The sequence below is a fragment of the Aethalodelphis obliquidens genome, unplaced genomic scaffold (assembly GCF_003676395.1).
Source record: "Aethalodelphis obliquidens isolate GAN/ISIS:26980383/991018 unplaced genomic scaffold, ASM367639v1 scaffold14, whole genome shotgun sequence".
NCBI lineage: Eukaryota > Metazoa > Chordata > Mammalia > Artiodactyla > Delphinidae > Aethalodelphis > Aethalodelphis obliquidens.
This window is the reverse complement of record NW_020837958.1, coordinates 14468605-14485562: the sequence shown is the minus strand read 5'-3', so window position 1 is coordinate 14485562 and position 16958 is coordinate 14468605. Positions and strand designations below refer to the sequence as shown.

The 16958-nt window shown below is 47.7% G+C and overlaps 1 long non-coding RNA gene across 3 annotated transcripts in view; it reads right to left on the bottom strand.

Annotated features, from left to right (window-relative positions):
• Nucleotides 1-16958, bottom strand: part of LOC113624851 (uncharacterized) — a 29665-nt gene that overhangs the window by 9046 nt on the left and 3661 nt on the right. For 2 of the 3 annotated variants that reach the window (XR_003434488.1, XR_003434489.1), the window contains exon 2: nt 8512-8621. This is a non-coding gene — a long non-coding RNA (uncharacterized LOC113624851). Of the gene's footprint in view, nt 1-8511; nt 8622-16075; nt 16953-16958 lie in introns of those variants that run through there. The other variant, XR_003434490.1, reaches the window with a different exon arrangement.

Genomic DNA, 16958 nt, shown 5'->3' with positions numbered 1-16958 from the left:
ATGTGGGATCTTAGCTCCCTGACCTGGGATGGGACACGTACCCCTTGCATTGGAAGGCAAAGTCTTAACCACTGGACCGCCAGGCAAGTCCCTACGCTTTTTTAAAATGGGCTTCAAGGAATCAAATAAGGTCCAGTTATCATCCTCAAGGGTCAACCAGTAGTATTTGATGAATTCATTGCATAGAACTAGAGAATAATGTGACATGGAAAGAAAGAAAAACCAATAGTGCTGTGAGGTGGGCAGTGATGACCAAGGCTCAGAGAAATGATCTTGCCCAAAGTTGCAGTGAATAATGATAAAGCTCACGCTAAGCACTCACTTCCCAGGCACTTTACAAATATTATTGCATCATCTCAAGTCTCCTACTTGGCTTTGCTGTCTCAGGAGCTCCTCTGAACCTTTATCCTTCTGAATTCCCCTCACATCCAGCAGGGAGATCCAGAGGGCTGGTCCTGGGGGCACATTATTTGTTGCAGGGGAAAAATGGGAATGGAAATGTCTGTGAACCCATGGGTCTGGAGAAGCCAGGCCTTCTCTTTTTCCTCCTCTTCTTTTTAATTCTTCCTATTCCTCTTCTCAGTTACATTTTTCCTGACCCAGGTTGAAACCCTTGGAGGTGGAAGTCTTCCTGTAGTGAGCAACCTGACCACCAGAAGGCAGCATGAGACCATGGCTGTGTCTGAGCATTAACCAGGTCCTTCTAATGAGCGCTTCCCCACCAAACATGAGGATCTCGGGTTCCCAATCCTGTCTGCACATTGGAATCATCCGATGAACTTCTATAGAATCACGACTGCCTGGGCTCCGTCACAAGCCAACCGCATCTTACATTCCTGGGAATGGGGCACAGGCGTTGCTAGTCTTCAAGTTTCTCAGGTAATTCTAATATCTATAAAGGGTTAAGAATCACTAATGGGGAACACTGAATCCTGAAAACTGTACAGGCTTTTAGGAATCACCCATCTCAGCCCGTCTGCTCCCATTTCACAGCTTCAGGACCTGAGGCCCAGAGATAGAAACAATAGGCTTAGGGATCATTGGAGGACAGAGCTCAGGACCCTCATGCTCAGCTTGTAATCATTCCTCCATAGCACACGTTCTTCCATGTTTATACCAGGCCTAGGCATCAGAAGGCAGCGAGGAACAGCTCTTTCCTGCCCTCTGATCCCAGGGCTGTGTGGTCCCTGGCTAAAGAGGCTCCCCATTGATGGAAGAATTCAGGAGAAACAGCTGGAGAGCAACCCCAGCCATGGGAGTGCTGAGGTTCAGAGCTCACGTGCTCTAGGAAACCATAGGAGGGAGAGAGGGTGTGGAGCGGCTACAGCCAAGGAAGGCTTCCTGGAGGTGAGGCGAGAGTAGAGGACAGGCTGGATTTCAGTGCCCACCATGGATGGTGGGAGCCGCATTCCACACCAGAGGACCAGGACAAATGATGGGCATTGGTGGGGCCACGTGAGCCAGTAGGAGTGGGCAGAGGTGAGGCCTGGAGAGCAGTGAGGGTTAACACCGCAGACAGAGAAGGGGGCACAGCCCAAGGACAGAGGAACATCCAGAGGAACCAAGGCTCTGTATGAAATGTTCTAGGTTTCAGCCTGGATGCAGTGAAGAAACACGGACGTGAGGGGCACAGGTGAGCTGGGCCTTAGAGAGATGCTGCTGGGGTAGGATGGACTAGAGACCCAGAGACGAGGCAGCGTGTATGGGGGCCCCATCCAGGGAACTCCCTTTGCATCATCCTTTTCCAGGTCCTCAGAATCTAGAAAAGATGTGACTTTTGGAAGGTGTCCTAGAAGTAACTGCTGAATAGAATGGAACGTTTAGTAGAAGAAGGAGCTCAGCAGGGGGTTGTGGCCAAGGACAGCATGGTAGAAAGATACGGAGGGAATAGAGGGTCGTTTGGAGAGTAGCAGGGGCTCCGTGTCCAGAGGCCTTCTAAGTCTGACAGTTAATGGGGCTGTCAGAACTGTCATAATCCCAGGGGAGCAGGACAGTGGTGTTCAGAGTGAGGCGACCTCCCTCTTTCCCATCCTCTTTCTCCTCTAGTCAGGATATTCTTGCGGATCCCCAGAAACCCCACTTGAGAAAGCTCCAGAAGTCCAGCATTAACCCCGCACCCCATCCTCATGCATCGTTAGAGTTCTGTTGACATGAGGGCTCCTCTTTCCCATGGTGTTGTCCGTGATGTGTCCGGTCCAGTTTTGCCTAATGTAGCCAGCTCTCTATGGGATAATGGGAGCTCAGGAATCCTGTACACGCTACTTTTTTGCTTGTAGGATCCCCCCACCCCGTAAACCCTACCATGTGGCACTGATGGTGTGTGCCCTTGTCTTTCTTCCATGACATCTGGTTACCACATAGGTACACACTCCATTTCCCCCAATGCCGGGTGTTTTTGGAAGAGTCATTATTCGACTGGGCATCCCCAGGGGCAGATGGGTAATATTTTGCTCCTAAGCATCCTAGCAGGTCACGTGTTTTTTTATGGTTGGGGGGGGGGGCAAGGAGAAAAGCCAGAAAACACTGCCCTCTATTTGCAAGGCAATACAAACTTTTCAGAACATCATGTCTGCTATCTCTTCCGTCATTCACTGGAACCTTCCGAGGTAAAGAGTATCCTTATTAGGAAATGGCTGGCCAGAGATGGCCCCACCTGCACTGCCCAGCCAGTCCCACAGGGAAAGGGGGTCTCTTCCCCTAAAGAAGTGCCCAGAGAGTAAGCTGTTTTCCCACATTGGGACGTGGGCATGAGGAGATGGGAACACCAGAATTGTTAAGCGTGAGGGAGTCATTCCAGTAGAGGACCAGTTTTGGTAATAATTACGTGTGTTGAAGGCTGTATTGGCACTAACATCCTTTGTGCACTCTGGGATGCTGTGAACAGTCAGCGGGTGCAGTCACAGATTCCACATAGTTCCCTTTGGTGTCCACCCTCCTGCTAATTAGGAAGATTTGGCAGGTCTTGAAAACATCACCTTCTCAAGGTGACACCATTGCTCTCTCCTTCCTTAGGGAAGATCTGGTCCCTGGTCTTTCAGATTTCATCTGTCTTCAACTCAGCTCAGGGTCCCGGCACTGCCATCTTCATATAAATGGGTACAGGCATCCACCCGCCCTAGACTGGTAGTCGGGGGTGTTTGGTCATAACTCTCGGTAGTCCAGAGATTCCCTTTGTTTTCCATTTCTCTCGAAGCAGCTGGAAGCCCACTTTTACCTTCCTCTTATTTCTGTAGGCAGGGCCTGATGTTAATCAAAGATTTATTAACTTTGGGTTCATACAACCAAATAAGGTACATATACAGCCTCCATGGGGGTCAATCCACTGAAATTTATATAAAATTTTATGTGTATGTCCATACACATAAGAGAGAAAGTGATTCAGAACTGTTGCCTGAGACTTAGCAGCTACTGAATAATCCTCAGGAAAGGCTGGCTTTCCTCCTTAATAATGGGAATGAGGTGAGGATGTCTGGTCTCTCCAGTTTTTTGTTTGTTTGTTTGTTTTTTAACATTGTGCTGGAGGTCCGAGCTAGCGCAAAAAGGCATACAGATTGGAAAGGAGAGACCAAAACTTTATTTGCAGATGATATGATCATGTACTCGAAAATTCTAACGAATCTTAAAAAAAATCTACTGGACTATTAAGTGAACTTAGCTAAGTCACAAAATACAGGGTCAATATCACAATAATCAATTATACTTCTATACATTAACAATGAACAACTGGAAAAGGAAAATTTTAAGTACCATTTATAAAAGCATCTAAAAAGGTGATATATACTAAAGGAAAATTTAATGAAATATGTGAAAAACATGCATGCTGTAAACTATAAAGCAAAGCTGGGAGAAAATAAATGGAGATATACACCAGGCTGATGGATTAGAGGACTCAATATTGTTAGATGGCATTTCTCTCTAAGCTGAGTTACATATTCGATGCAATCCCAATCAAGATCCCAGCAGGCTTATTTCTGATTTTTAGAATTTGACAAGCTGATTCTGAGATTTTATACAGAAATCAAAAGGTCATAAAATAGAAAATTTTTGGAAAAGAACAAAGCTTAAGGGTGTAATCTGTCTAGATTTTAAGACAATGTAAATATACAGTAATCAAGTAGGTTACTATAGATTAAGTATAAAAATAGAAATCAATGGAATAACAGTCTAGAAGTAGACCCATATTCATTGATTTTTCAATTAAAGTGCCAAGGTAATTCAATGGGGGAAATGATGGTGTTTTCAGCAGATAATGCTGGTAAAATGGTATATCCATTTGGGAAAAGAAGGTGAATGTCAACTCTTGTCTCACATGATACACAAAAGTTGACTTAAAATGAGTCACAGAACTAAATGTAAAACTATAAAACTTCTAAAAGAAAACATAGGAGACAATAGTGTAAACTTTAGGTAGGGAAAGATTTCTTGTGGGGAAATATGAAGTGTGAACCATAAAAGAAAAAGCTGACAAATTGGACTTCATCAAAATTAAAAATTTCTGTTCTTCCAAAAAACACCATTAAGAAAATGAAAAGGCAAGTTAGGGGCTGGGAGAAAAATATTTGCAATACATGTATCTGTACAGGACTTGTATTTGGAATTTATAAAGCACTCATATCACACAGTGAGGAGGAGACAAACCAGCCAATTGAAAATGGGTGTGGTAAGAATTCTAAGATGACCCATGCCCATGTATAATAATCTCCCTTACAGTATGTGTGGGACCAGTGAATATTGTGGATGTCACTCCTGTGATTGGATTACATCATATTAAATGAAGGGATTGACAGATGTAATTAAGGTTCCTGATCAGTTGACTTTGAGTCAGTCAAAAGGGAGATTACCAATGGGTGGGCCTGACCTAATCAGGTGAGCCTTTTAAATGAGGCTCTAGAAGCAGCGGCAAAGCTTTCCCTTTGGCCTGAATCACCATGGTTCTACAGCTGCAAGGAAGTGAATTCTGCCAACAACCATGTGTGACTGGAAAAAGACCTGCAGCCCTGGCCAACACCTTGTGAGACCCTGAGCCGAAGGCCCAGCTCAGCCAGGCCTGCAGGACCCATGGAAACTGTGAGACAATACATGTGCGTGATACTTGAATAGCCAATGAGTACCTGAAAAGATGCTCAACACGATTCGTCATAAAACGAAAATGCAAATTACAACCAAAATGCATACCCCTCTATACACGCGATAGAATGGCTAAAGATAGGGAGAAAAAACTGGCAATGCTAATTGCAGCATCTAGAACTTTCACGGACCACTATGGAAATGTAAAATGGTAGAGCCACTTTGGAGAACAAGTTTGTAAGTTTCTAGTAAAACTAAACATAGATTATCATATGGCCCAGCTATTCTGCCTGTAGATATTTACTCAAGAGAAGTAACGTGCATCCACACAGACTTATACATTTTCACTGCACTTTTTGTTCATAACAGCCAAAAAGTAGAAATAGCCCAATTGTATACCAACAGGTAAAGGCATGAACAAATTGTGCTGCATCCATACAAGGGAACACTCCTCAGCAGTAGGATCCCTCACGGGGTTGAAGGGAATGACCTCTGACCTCACAGCGGTGGTGGCAGTTACACAGGGGAATACACGTGTCAGAACTCATCTAACTTTGCACTTATAATGGGTGCCTTTTATATCCACATCATAACTCAATAGAGTTGATTTCTAAAAATTCACTCTCCTAGAGTGATTTTATTTGCTTGACAAGGATCCCATACGGAGGGAAAACCTAGTGATGCAGGTAGATAGAGGTCAGTTGCAGGAGGGATGTCCTTGGTTAGGAAGGGGGGTGGGGTCCACAGCCTATTGATAAAATCAGAGGCGGTTTATCTGTTTTCTTGGTTAAACAGGAAGCAGTGTAGCAGCTGAGAGGGAGAGAGGTAGGGCATGGGAGGTTTTGGGGGGGGTGACAACAAGGTGTGAAAGTCATTTCAGAGAGTGGGAGACAAAAAATGGACCTCAGATCTGTGCCCTGCCCACACACATTCCTCCCCCAGCCCCCCGCAATTCACCTTGGAGCTCTTTTCCCCCCAGATTCCTCTTCCCTATCACTGTCTCACTTGACCAGCTGCCTTTTCAGTTTAGAATCTTAGACTCCTTACCATCATTATGGAAACTCCAGGCCACGTGGGGGACTCTGCAGGGGTCACATCCCGGAAAAGCCTTCTGCTTTGTTTCCCAGGTCCCTGCAACTTCCAGGGCTCTGGGGTTTTGGGGAAGCAGTAGGCTCTCAGGAAGCACAGTGCTTGGGAAGCTCACAAGAGAGGCATCCGCCCATGGAGTCAGGAGAGTGGCAGCGGGGGAGGTGTGAGGGCCTGTTGCAATAAGAACTAAGGGCGGGGAACTGGCCAGACAGACACGGGGACAGGCAGAAGACAAGCTGCCAGGACCCCGAGACCTAAGAGAAAAACCTTGGTCTGTGGACTTGGGTTTTCCCAGGGCTGCTAAGCATCTAGGTAGCCGGGGAATCCGACAGGCCTGCTCCCAGCAAAATACCCAGCCTGGTCTCCCTGTGAGAAGGATGCCAACTCCAGCCTCATCCATTTGGACCAAGTCCTCCACTGAGAGGACTTTATGGACATCTGTCACTTCTTCAACTTTGATTTCTGTTGTGTCTTACCCTTAAGAGACTCTTACCATGGGTAAGAGACATGTCATCAGCATGTCTACGTGTCCGTGTGGACTCAACCTACCAGAGTCAACTCTGAGACTCATGGTTTTAAAACACAACATTGGCCACTAAGGAAGGTCACCTGGACTTGGAGCCTAAGGAGGAAGTGCCTACCTGTTTCCAGCAGTCATTGAGATAGGTATGGAGCGAGAATGTTATTAGAAATCGAATGCTTTTAAATAATTTTTGCTAATATCTCTGTAAGCAAAGGACAGTGGCCCTGGAGTCAGGAGAGACTGGGGCCTAGTCCAACTTCTGTGCTCCGTGACCCTTGGCAGGGCTGGCCAGGAGGAGTTATCCGGCTCTAATGACATCGTGACATCATGTTTCTCCTGGTGCCAGGTGCTCTTTAGGCAAAGGTGGTGCCTGAGGCCAGGGTAGAACCGACAGCAGCTCTGCTGGCCCCAAGGGTTCCAGAAGAAGTTGGTCATGCAGTGATGTGTCCCCCCAAGGAACCTCACCCCTCCCAGGTGATACGCAGCCAGCTTGCAGTTCCAAGGCTCCCCCGATGCAGACAGAAAAGACAGGACAGGGCAGAGCACCACTGGCTTCCTCCTGGAGGGCCGTTGTCATGGTTCCCATAACCCTGCACGTCCAGAGAAAAATTTGGTACCAGTAGAACCTCTTTTCAAAATACCTTCGCTCCCAAAGAGCATACAAAATACATGAATTAGTGTCAGAGGAGCTGTTGCCAAAATGTGGACGGTTTCTGCATGTTTAGTTGATCCCTAAGGACGGGGCAGGGGAGTGGTCAGTACAGGTATGAGGCCCAGCCCTCAGTCACGCAGGATGGGGGAGCCACGGTCTGAAGCATAGTTCCACCATGAGCGCCCACCTCCAGACCTCAGTCTCCTTCTGGTCAGAGATGGGTCTTTTCCACCATAAACCACAGAGCGCGCTGGGGCCCTGGGTGCTCCCAGGAAGTGGGAGCTCAGAAAAGGAGGAGGTATGAACTAGTTGTCTGGGAGAGTGGGAGAGTGCAAGGACCAGCCAGCGCCAAGGCCCCGTGGACCTGCTTGAGGTTAAAGGTCATGAATTCGGTCATTGTGGTGGAGGTTTTTCTCCAGCCACCTCTAGCTATGCTCCTGGCGGCGGGAGCAGGCCAAGAGCTGATCTTGACTGGGGCTGCCGCTTGCTGGATAAGCCCAAGGAAGGGGGCTGTGGTGTACATGGGATACTGCTTATAACAACCACAGAACGTCAGCTGGAGAGGAAAAGAGATGAGGATGAACTGAGGTTGGATTCCACCACACCTGAGCTGTGTGATCTCAGAAAAAATCACTTAACCTCTCCAATCTGCTCTTTCCTTGTTTACAAAATAGGCATCAAAGTGCCCCTTCCATGGGATTGTGAGCATTAAATGATGTCCTTGGTGGGCAAATGTTCTGGCCTATAAGGAGCCCTGGACACAGTGGGTGTGAGCTTTGCATTAAAGGTGGTCTGTGTGCACATATGTTGCTGGAGCATCCCCGGGCAGCAGCAGCCAGATGTGAAGCTGAGCCCAGCACCCGCGGTCACTCTGCTTCCCCGAGCTCCTCTCCTCCTGCAAAGCCACCTGCACACACCCCCTCTTCCCTGGCGGCCCCCATGAGCATGACAGATGTTCCCACAAACAAGTGGCCTCTCACTGAGCTGGGCTGCTGCCTTGTGGGCCCCTCCAGACCCTTGTCTGCTCTTCTAGTGAAAAGGCCTGTGATCAGAATTGGCCTTGATGCCCCTCAGGATGAAGTCTCTCGCCGGAAGCCCCTTACACTCCCCTGAAAGGGCTACTCAAACAGCTCAGGCGCAGACATCTGTCGGGGGCTGTCCCACAGTCTTTCCCGCGTACCTCAGTTCACTCCTTGGAAATGCAGGGTGGGTGCGAAGGCCCTTCCTGGTCTGTGGTCCACAGGCCTCAGCTTCCTGTCAATTTCCTCCGCTGCACCTGAGCTTCGAGTCCTGTGGACAAAAATAGTCAAAGATCACCCTCTTCTGCCCCTGCGGAGTGACCATCTCCAAGCCCAGCCCAGCCCAGCTCCTGCACTGCTTGGCCAAGTCTCCCCAAGTTTCCCTGCTCTGTTCTCTCCTCCCCTTTAGAGCAGCATGTGAAACTTCAGCCCCTACTCCTTTTTCTCCTCTCCTGCCCGAGGTGGATTCCCGACTCTACTCCACTCCAGACTCCCCTCCCTCTGCTGGGAGTCCACCCCCTGCCTCTCTACCACTGCCTTCCTGTCAGCTTCTCCTCTGCCTTAAAAACCCAAACCAAACCTTGACCTTCTCATCTGTCCCAGGCTGAGCAGTCTTCTATTCCCCGGCAGATGAAGCAGGACTCTTCCACACGCTGTCCCCAGACTAGGGACTTCACCTTCGTGCTGACAGCTTCCAAGTCACCAACTCCTTCTCGGATCTCTCCCAAACCACCCAGATGTCCCCCAACTCCAGACGCGCGGCCACCCAGAAGGCTTCAAACCTGAGCTTCTCATGGAGGTTCCTTAAAAAACTAAAAGTAGAACTACCATACGACCCAGCAATCCCACTACTGGGCATATACCCTGAGAAAACCATAATTCAAAAAGAGGCATGTACCACAATGTTCATTGCAGCTCTATTTACAATAGCCAGGACATGGAAGCAACCTAAGTGTCCATCGACAGATGAATGGATAAAGAAGATGTGGCACATATATACTATGTAATATTACTTGGCCCTAAAAAGAAACGAAACTGAGTTATTTGTAGTGAGGTGGATGGACCTTGAGTCTGTCATACAGAGTGAAGTAAGTCAGAAAGAGAAGAACAAATATGTGTGGCTTTCACCATAGGTACTATAATAGCACCCATTTAACAGATGGAGGTATTAAGGTACAGAGAAGGTAATAATGGCCCAAGAAGACACAGCCAACAGGGGGCAGGACCAGTGCTCAAATCCAAGCCGTCTGGCTCCAGGCCCCTTGCTTTTAACCACGCCTCCATTCTGCCTGTGGTTCTGAGTGCTCCAGTCTGGGTCTGGGACTCCTTGCTCCACCTTAAGCAACTCTCCCTGCTTCATTTGCTCACAAAGCTTTGTGTACTTCTTTCCCAAGTCTCAGTTCCCAGCCCACCTCCCACCTCTGAGCTTGCCGGCCACCTCCTCCTGATGGTCTCTCAGGATCAGAGAGCCCCAGACTTACTTCAAATCCCTTCCTCTGGCCTTGAACAATGTGATTTTGCAGCTTCATCAGCGAATTTCTTTCATTCAGCCTTGCAGGCTAGTTTCCTGTGAGCTTGCCTGTCTCCTTTACCCAGCCGCGAGGTACCCGGAGGCAGAACCCTGTCGTCTTGGTGCCTCTCTCTGCCTCGCGTGCACTGAAGGCAGATTCAGCGCTCTCTCAGATCATATCCCCTCCCAATTTCCCTGTTTCTGCTCAGGGAACTATTTTATCCTTTCTTCCTGCCTCTGAAATTTTGCCCTGCCTCACCCCTGGCCTCTGTTTCCCACATCCCACCGGCCAGGTCAGGGCTGCCGTCCAACTGTCTCTCAGATTCCTCACGGCTGCCTCATTCCAACTGCACAACTGTCATCCAGCACCAACCCTTCACCATCTGGCCATCCCAATGGCTTGCTGGCCCTTCCCCTTATTTTTAAATGTGGAGTCTAATAACCTAAAACATGGTAATGTTTTTTTAAAAAATCAGTTACCCTGAATATAGCTGTGGGTCGAGAGTTTACTACCTGTGCGTTACAAATAGCTGGAGCGGGGAGGAGAAAGGTCTTGATAAAAGAGGGCGTTGTGGGCTTCCCTGGTGGCGCAGCGGTTGAGAATCTGCCTGGTAATGCAGGGAACGCGGGTTCGAGCCCTGGTCTGGGAGGATCCCACATGCCGCGGAGCAACTGGGCCCGTGAGCCACAGCTACTTAGCCTGCGCGTCTGGAGCCTGTGCTTTGCAACGGGAGAGGCCGCGGTGGTGAGAGGCCCGCGCACCGCGATGAAGAGTGGCCGCAACTAGAGAAAGCCCTCGCACAGAAACGAAGACCCAACACAGCAAAAATAAATTAATTAATTAATAAAAACTCCTACCCACAACATCTTTTAAAAAAAACAAAACCAGAAATGATACTTAAAAGAAAAAAAAGAGGGCGTTGTGCTCAGTCTCCAAGATGGCCCCCGCAGCTCAGGATGACTGCCTTCTGGGTTTCATGCCCTTGTGCAGCCTCCTTCCACACTGTCTCATGGCTGGTCTGTATGACCAGAGAACATGGCAGAAGTGATGGTATGTCATCTTGGAGGTTAGGTTGTAAACAACATTGGGATCTCTCTCTCTCTCTCTCTCTCTCTCTCTCTCTCTCTGTGTGTGTGTGTGTGTTAACTTGCTCTGAGGAATGTAAGGACACTCAGACAACCCATGCAGCAAGGCCTTCTGCCAAAAGCCACATCACATGAGTGATCCATCTTGGAAGCAGATCCTCAGCCCCACTCAAGCCTCCAGCTGACTGCAGCCCTGACTGACAGTTGAATGGACCTCATGCGAGACTCTGAGCCAGAAGGACCCACTAGGCTGCTCTCAGATTCTTGAGCTCAGAAACTGTGTGAGATAATAAATGCCTATTATTTCAAGCTACTAGATTTTGGGGTAATTTGTTACATAGCAATAGATAACCAATACAGAGGATGGGATCCATTCATTCACTTCGTCATTTAACACAGTTCTTTTTTTTTTTTTGCGGTACGCGGGCCTCTCACTGTTGTGGCCTCTCCCGTTGCAGAGCACAGGCTCTGGACGCACAGGCTCAGCAGCCATGGCTCACAGGCCCAGCCTCTCCGTGGAATGTGGGATCTTCCCGGACCGGGGCACGAACCCGTGTCCCCTGCATCGGCAGGCGGGCTCTCAACCACTGCGCCACCAAGGAAGCCCCTAACACAGTTCTTTTGAGCTGCTACTATGGGTCAGCTATCCTGGGTACTGGGGGTATAGCAGTGAACAAAATAGCCAAAGTCTTTACTATCAGAGTTTTTACTCTAGTCAGGGGAGGAAGATAATTAAACGAAAGAAAGAGATATGCTAGATGGTGATAAATGCTATGGCGAAAAATCAGTATGAAAATGAAATGGAGGGTATATATAGGCATGATGTTGCAATTTTATATGGGTTGGTCAAGGGAGGCCTCTCTAATAAAGTGCTATTTGGGCAGAGAACTGAAGAAGATGGGCAAGCGGATATACAAGAAACAGCACGCAAGGCAAAGGGAACAGCAGGTACGATGACTCAGCATCCACCTGCTTCTTACCATTTCATTGCTCATCTCTAGCACAGGCTACCTCATATCAGACATAAATTGCTAAACTAACCTCCTAACTGTCTCTGATACCGAGTCCAAACTCGTTCTGCTCACTGCATGACAGGCCAATAAATCGGGAGATGAGGTGTTGGGGCAAGGAATAACGACTTTATTCAGAAAGCCAGCAGACCGAGAAGATGGTGGACTAGTGTCTAAAAAACCATCTTCCCCCAGTCCGAATTCAGGCTTCTTTTATACAAGAAGGGGGAGGGGGATAGAGGGTGTGGTTGGTTGTTGCAAACTTGGTGACTGTGGAGACCACTGTGAGGCTGCCCATTGGTGGAGCGGGACCACTAATGGCCGGCCCACCCCTATTACAATTCCCCACTGTCAGTGTCCATTCTACAGTCTTGTGGGAAAAAGGGGTAACAATCATTGTGGCTACTTCCTACTGAACAGGGGTGATGAAGGGGTGATCATGGAATGGAATTGATCAGCCTTGGGCCAGGAATATTCTTTAAAATTTTTAGTAAGTAATACAATTCTCTTTCTTTAAAAATTTTTGGCTGTGTTGGGTCTTCATTGCTGTGCGTGGGTTCTCTCTAGTTGCAGTGAGTGGGGGCTACTCTTTGTTGCTGTGCGCGGGCTTCTCATTGCAGTGGCTTCTCTTGTTGCAGAGCACGGGCTCTAGGCGCGAGGACTTCAGTAATTGCAGCACGCGGGCTCAGTTGTGGCACACGGGCCTTAGAGCATGTGGGTTTCAGTAGTTGCAGTGCTTGGGCTTCAGTAGTTGTGGCACGCAGGCTTAGTAGTTGTGGCTTGTGGGCTTAGTTGCTCTGTGGCATGTGGGATCTTCCTGGACCAGGGATCGAACCTGTGTCCCCTGCATTGGCAGGAGGATTTTTAACCACTGCACCAGCAGGGAAGTTCTCTTTCTTTCTTTATCTACAACTATTTGAACCTGATGAAATCTCTTCTACAATGAAATTTTAATCTCAATACTTATCCTTTTTGAAGAGCAACCTCAAGTCTTCTAAAGGGTTCAGAAACCCATTGCTCTCTAGGCCTCTCAGGAGTTGGGTCATTTTCTGATGACAGTGGGGCTATTTTAAACTGAGTGTGATGAATCCATGGCTTTAGTGCAGCTAACTTGACAGATGAGCGCATGGTAAGTAATACCACGTGTGGTCCTGTCCACTGTGCAGTTAGCTGGTGTTCAGGCCTTTGTTCTCTATACGTTTTAAGGAGGACTTGATCCCCAGGTTGGAAAGGATGTAAGGCTACTTCAGTTGGATAGGCAGACCTGCTGGAGGCAAACTCATGAACAGAGGTTAGTATAGTGCCCAGAGTTTTAACATAATTGGCAACTGCTAGGTCTTTCAGAGCATTTATAGATTCTCCCACCTGGGAAGGCACCTGGAAAGGCTTACCATACAATATGTCAAAGGGGCTTAATTTAAGCCTGCTTCTGGGAGCCACTCTGACCCACAGCAGGGTAACTGGCAAGGCCTTATCCCAAGTTAAATTGACATACGTTAGCAATGTTCCTTTTTAATGTATAATTCACTCTCTCGGTTTTTCCTGTTGATTGTGGTCTCCAGGATGAATGTAGCAGCCAATTAATTTGCAGTGCTTTGGACACTTGTTGGATTATACTAGAGACAAAAGCAGGCCCGTTACCACTTTGAAGGGAGGCAGGGAGTCCAAATCAGGGGATAATTTCCTTAAGGAGGGCTTTAACCACTCTGGAGGCTTTTTCTGTCTGGGTGGTATATGCCTCCACCCATCCTGAAAGTGTCATCAAACACTTACAAGTATCTGAAATTTCCTGCAGCTCACTTGAGTCAAATCTATTTACCAGTCCTTGGTGGGGCAGGTTCCTCTGTGTTGGGTCCCCATCTGGGGAGGTCTGACAGCAGTCTTAGGGTTATTTTTAGCACAAATCATGCAATTTTGAGTGACTTGTCGGATGGTCCTTTGTAGGTTAGGCCCCATTATATATTTTTGAATCCATTGTAAGGTGGCATCTCTCCCGTGATGGGCACTATTATGAACGTGCCACAGCACGGTGTCCAAGAGTGTCTCAGGGATCAAGACAATTCCTTGTGCATGACATTTCCAGCCAGGCGAGGTGTGATCAAGTGAATCCCCACTTTTCAGCCTTCTCCTTGTCCTTTTCTGAATGCACCAGCTGGTATTTTGACAAGTCGATCTGCAGGAGAAGTGACCCTATCATGGCTTGATAATCGCCTTCTTTTGCTGCCTTCTTTGCAGCTCGGTCAGCTAACGAGTTGCCCTTTATTATATGAGTTTCGTCCTTCTGGTGGCCTTCGCAGTGCTTTGTGGCCACTTGTGAGGGCTTATGGACTGCTTCTCATAGTGATAGGATTTCAGAAGTGTGTTTTATGTATTTATTGTTTGAAGTGAGGAGCCCCCTTTCTTTCCAGATTGCCCCGTGAGCATGCACCACAGAGAATGCACAGCGAGAGTCTGTGTAAATATTTACTCACTTCCCTTCAGTGAGAAACAGGGCTCTTGTCAGAGCAATGATTTCTGCCTTCTGAGCTGAGCTCCCTGGGTGCAGGGCTTTGGCTTCAACAGTCATTTTAAGGGTACCGTTGCGTACCCAGCGTGTGGCCTACCTTGGTCCATGATGCTGCTTCCATGGGTGAACAGTCCCATATCTAGCTCGACCAAGGGTTGGTCCATTAAGTCCAGTCTGCTAGAGCACACTAGCTCCATGACGTGTAGGTGTCGTGCTCTGGGGACTGTGCAGCATCAATTGGAAGCAATGTGGCTGGATTTAGGGCTGAAGTGACCTGAAATCTTATACTGGGATTGTCTAAGAGAATGGCTTGGTACTTTCTCATTTTCCCAGAAGTCAGCCAACATTCCCCCGCTTTGTTCCAGTAAAGAATGGACATGGTGAGGGACAAACAGTGGTGGGCTGCCCCAGGGTAAACTTCTCAGCTTCCTCAGGTCTGTCACAAGTAGTTGCTATAGCTCCAAGGCAAAGGGGCCATCCCTTAACAGTCTGTTTTAGTTGTTTTGAAGTAGGCAACGGGGTAGAGGGATATTCCCCAGAGTTTGAATGAACACGCCAAAATTTATGCCTTGTCTCTCATGGACATATAATCTGAAAGGTTCTTTTAAGTCTGGTAGTCCCACAGCTGGGGCTGAGATTAAATTTATTCTTATTGTTTCAAAGGCTGTTTGGCACTCTTTAGTCCAAGGAAGGGGCTCAAAATCATGTCCCTTTAAAGCCTCATAGAGGGGCTTTCCTATGAGCCCAGATGTGGGGATCCAAATCCAACAGAACCCTGCTAGTCCCAGAAACCCCCTCAGTTGTCTGTGAGTCTTGGGTGTTCCAATGCCTGCAATTGCCTGTTTTCTATCAGGCAAAAGACCCCTCTGTCCTTGGAAAGGACAAAGCTCAGATATATGACTTGTTGCTTACATATTTGGGCCTTTTTTCTGGGAGACCTTATATGCACAACTGGCCAAACAGTTCGGGGTTCTGATGGTATTTTGTAAACACTTATCATATGTATGACTCGCTATGAGCAAATCATCAACATACCGGAATAAGAGTCTTTCATCCAACATGAAGTTTCTAAGGTCCCTAGCCAACACTTCCCCAAATAAGGTAGGGGGATTCTTAAATCCTTGAGGTAGGACTGTCTAACAATACCGTTGGACTACCTGTGTTTCTGGGCCCTGCCATTCAAAAGCATACAGCTGCTATGATTCTTCTGCAATAGGAATGCAGAAAAAAAGCATCTTTCAAGTCCAGAACTGCGAACCAGCTGTGTTCTCCCTGAATAGTTGTGAGCAGAGCAGGTGGATTAGGTACCACCCATTAGGGGTGCAAATCTTGGACTATTTCATTAACAGCCCTCAAGTCTTGGAAAAGCAACACTCTTCTGAGTTTGGCTTTTTGACCAGGAGATTAAGGCTGTTATATGGGGACCTGCAAGGTTTGTTCAGTCCTATTTTCAAACACTTTTTGAGAATTAGCTGCATTCCCTTTTGGGCCTCTTGCCTCAGAGGGTATCGTTTTAGATTAGGTGTCCCAGCATTTCTTTTTAAGGGCATTTGCATTGGCCATGCGTTCTTGGCCTTCCCTGGGGTGTCACCAGCCCACACTTCTGGCCTTACCTTTTCGAAGCCTCGGGGGGACAGAGCTCTGTCTCCTTTTCTGGGGTGTCCATGAGGGCCATCTGTAGGCTTACAGTGTGCTCTGGTGGGACCCCAATGTCAAGCTGTCCTGGCAAAAAAATTACTTGAGCATTTAATTTCCAAAGGAGATCTCGGCCCAAAAGAGAGATTGGATATAGTGGCATATATAAGAAACTGTGTTTCCGGGTGAGGTCCCCTAAATGGCATTCTAGAGGTTGTAAGAAAGAATGATTTTGTACTTCTCCAGAAACTCCCTTGACCAGGATGGATTGAGATGTTTTCTGCGCCACCTTGGTATTTACCACAGGGTATGTTGCACCCATATCTATCAGAAAGTCAATCAACTTGTCCCCCACTGTCAAAGTTACCTGGGACTTCTGTGGGGGAATTGGAATTGGACGCCTCAAGTCGAGCCCCCAGGCCTCTTCATTCATTTTCAGAGTGTTCCTCTCTTTCTACCACATGAGAGGCCCCCATCTTTCTTTCATTGTTTTCATTCTTATTTTTTTGTCTAGGGCAATCTGTTTTCCAATACCCTTCCTCCTTACAGTAAGCACACTGTTCCCTCCCCAGCGGTGGCTTACCTCTCTTCGGGTTACTCGCCTTCCGAGAATCTAATGCTGCTGCCAGAAAAGCTGCATTCCATTTTGCATCTTCTTCCTTCTGTCATTGTTCCCTGTTGCTCAACACTTTAAAAGCAGCATCTACCAGTTGCGAAGGGTTCATTCCAAATGTACCATCTAACTTTTGTAATTTTCTTCTTACATCTTGGGCACTTTGCCCTATGAAGGTCATATTTACCATTGCCATATTTTGGGGGGCCTCGGGGTCTGCATCAGTGTAGCACCTATAAGCTTGAAAT